This window comes from Canis lupus, chromosome 17 (assembly GCF_011100685.1).
Source record: "Canis lupus familiaris isolate Mischka breed German Shepherd chromosome 17, alternate assembly UU_Cfam_GSD_1.0, whole genome shotgun sequence".
Lineage (NCBI taxonomy): Eukaryota > Metazoa > Chordata > Mammalia > Carnivora > Canidae > Canis > Canis lupus.
Genome location: NC_049238.1, coordinates 46,515,489 through 46,519,339, shown reverse-complemented (window position 1 = coordinate 46,519,339; position 3,851 = coordinate 46,515,489).

The window sequence follows — 3,851 nt, the reverse complement described above, 5'->3', positions numbered from 1 at the left end:
GTTTGAAGCTAATTGATTTGAATTGACGTATGCTCAAAAAGCTCTTAAAAATTTTAATATGCCTCAGTTTATTTTTTAACACAATGCAGGATAAAGGAGTATCATAAAACTACTATAAGTGTAGAATATGAATTTAGTGGATTACTCCTATGGCCCATGCAGCTTTTGAGAGAGAACAAATTTGTAAGTTTGGAAACCGTTTGTCTGTTAACAGAAATGTCAGCAAAATTCTTGTAATTCAATTGTTATTAAGCTATATAACAATTCAATTATATAATCATTTTAGGTAAAATTGTGAGTTAATCATGGTACAGAGAATATATCTGAGCTCTAATTTGTTAAATTCTTACCTAATATAAACATTGAAGAAATGAGGTTTTTTCATAATATTATTTACATATCAATATAGACATATAATTATGTGACTGGATATTGCACTATCGGGACAACTGGGTGGCTCAGTGGTTGAGTGTTTGCCTTTGGCTCAGGTCATGATTCCAAAGTCCTAAAATTGGGTCCCACACTGGACTCCCTATAGGGAGCCTGCTTCTCCCTCTGCCTATGTCTCTACCTCTCTCTCTGGGTCTCTCATGAATAACTAAAGTCTTTAAAAAAACCTCACAAAGAAATTGCACGATGTATATGGAGATACATGTTATTATAACTACAAAAAAGTGGATATTACTTAAATAACTCAGATTATGCATTGAATGCTATTTTCAAAATTCCATAGTAATGAGAAGGTTACTGAATTAGTGCCTTAATAATATAACTCTTTTTAGTGGACAATACAAATGTGTAAAACCTATGCATAAATTTCAGAGTAGAGTTCTTCAATAACAAAGAAACATTATGTTCAATATTTCTATTATGTAATAAAATTGCATATTATCAGTATCAGTTTTTACTTTTTAGTACCTGAACATACATGGCATTATTTCTACTTGCATGATCTATCTAGCAAACTGTTCCTTGGAGAAAATGTTAAAGCTAATGAAGCTTATTTTATTATTGATTTGTGACTCGTGGTTGATTGACTTGTTAACTTAATAAGTGACTTGACTAAATGCAACACTTAAACACTCTTTCTTGAAATAGAGTTCACTAATGATGTCAAAGCTGCTGGAACGACTTTCAAAGCAAATGCTGGGCTCAGTGTGTAAGGGTTTGTTTTTCATGTGGAGACTAATACTTTAGTGCAGGTTTCTCAATGTCAGCACTTCTGGCATTTTGGACTGGATAATTCTTTTTTCTGAGAGCTGTTCTATTCATTGCAGAATATTCAGCAGCATCACTGGTTTCTATCCATTAGATACCATTAACAACTTCTTATCTAAGTTGTGATGATCGAATATGTCATCAGATATTAACAAAATACACTCCCTCCTCCACTAAGAACCATTTCTCAGTACAAGAGGAGGATAAAGGAAATTCAGAGATTACAAATTAAGAGAATTCGAGCACAGGAATTTTTCTAGAAAAGTCTTCAGGCACAGAAAACAACACTTAGTATAAACTAAATAGAATAATTAAAGTCTGGGCAGCCTGGGTAACTCAGTGGTTTAGCACTGCCTTCAGCCCAGGGCCTGATCCTGGAGACCCGAGACTGAGTCCCTCATCAGGCTCCCTGCATGGGGCCTGCTTCTACCTCTGCCTGTGTCTCTGCCTCTCTTTCTCTCTTTTTCTGTGTCTCTCATGAATAAATAAATAAAATCTTAAAAAAAAAAGAAGAATTAAAGTCAATAGGTTTCATTATGTTACATTATTAAAGATGAAATGATTCTTAATATACATATTTTTAAAAGCTGATAAACTTTAAGACTAAAATAATTTGGTATCCATACAATTGAAGATAATCTGAATTTCCAAATTAAGAAAATGTAATATTGAAGGTACTGCTATTCTTGACTTTTTTTTTTTTTTTTTTTTTTTTTGGTCTAAAAATATTAGGCCCTAAAAGTCTGTGTTCTAGAATTTTCAAAATGGAAGAGTGGAATAATTTTATTTCTGCAAATGACTGACATTTTCAGAATGAAGTACTTCTCACATCATCTACCAATAATGGCACACTTCAATTACTAATCATTTTAAATTTAAGGGTAATTGAGAAAAAAAAAGTATCTTAAATAAAAGATATTAATTGGTTCTCAAACACATACGAATATTATTTAAAAGATAGGTGGACACTAAATTAGTTGTTAGAATAATCACTTTTTTTGAAACTCAGAAAACAATATGACAAAGAAATTAAAAACACAGCTTTATTAATATAACATTTTTTAAAGATTTTTTATTTATTTATTCATGAGAGACGCAGAGAGAGAAAGGCAGAGACATAGGCAGAGGGAGAAGCAGGCTCCATGCAGGGAGCCTGATGTGGGACTCGATCCCTGGACTCTAGGATCATGCCCTGGGCCGAAGGCAGGCGCTAAACCGCTGAGCCACCCAGGGATCCCCTATTAATATAACTTTTAATTAACATTATCCTTAAATAATAATCATATGAAAAAAGACCTGCATTTACTAGTATCAGCTCCACTTCTTTCCTTAGACTGTAAAAATTATCATTTATATTAAAGATCAGCCTAGAGTTAGTTAATTGTGGCTAGAGTGCAATAAAAATAATTCAAACTTGGCAATTCTTAATAAATTTAAACTCTACAATTTGTGTCACCCTCAGAACAATTCAACAGACTAAGAAGTCACTTGTCCTTATTCTTAATGTTATTAAGAAGGAAATGTATGAGATATGCAATATTCAATTACTACATTAACATGTGCTCATTTATACTTTGGAGTAGAAAATTAAACTTCTGGCATTTCTGCAAACCAAGATGTATCAATTCTTAAGACAAGATTTACTAAACATGTCTGTAATGTATCACAGACCCTCTTACAACTTTCACACAGTTCTCCCATGGTGCCTTATTTCTATAAATAGAACTGATTTGAAAAACAACAATATTACAACCACATCAAGAAATTCAAGGAATTTCACAGATAAAATATCCATACACTGCCAGTGAGTTTTCTGCCTGTGGGGAACTGACAAATGTCTTATGGCATCATTCATTCACCATGTGAAGCTAACCCAAGGCTGCCTATATACAAATATTCAAGTTAAAATTGGCAAGAAGGGAAATAATAAATATATTAAGTGGGCTGATTTCTACAGGAAAACATATTTCATAAAATAAATTTATTTTCAATGGCTCTTAAGTTCTTGAAATCTTTGTTCTAGGCTTTTATGTAAAAGTAAAAGTAAGTTAGATACCAAGTGTTTTTAAAAAATGGGAAACTCCCATTTGCTTTACTGATACTCTTATTGAAGCTATATCACATACTTCATGAAATTATGGCTAAAGCCATGGGTCTAAAGTGTGCATATGTTTCTTTCACCAATATTGGATTTTGCTTCATTACTTCTGAAAGTTGTTCTTTGATTTGGAAAGATTTGTGTCCAGGTAGTTAACCAGGGGGTATCTGATCCAAAGCCTAAGGGAGATGAGAAATAGTATCTTGATTTCACACTGACAGAAAACCCTAAAGGGGAAGAGGCTAAGAGAGGCAAAGACCAACTGGGATCATTTTGATGACAGGAAATTTCAGACTGAGTAACTGAGTGTATGGACTTAAACTGGTTGGGATTGTTATATTCTGACATGTTATGCTGAAGGTCTCAGGCCTGAGGCCATCAAAATCCCATCTAGTGCAGAGATTAGAACAAAAACAAGAAAATTCTAGGGAGCAGATGGCTGGACTCAGAGAGTGGACAACTGATAGTGGTGGAAGTCATTCTCAGTGGCTGAGGTGAACTTGTCTCTGAAATGATGGTGCCTCTGTGGAATAAG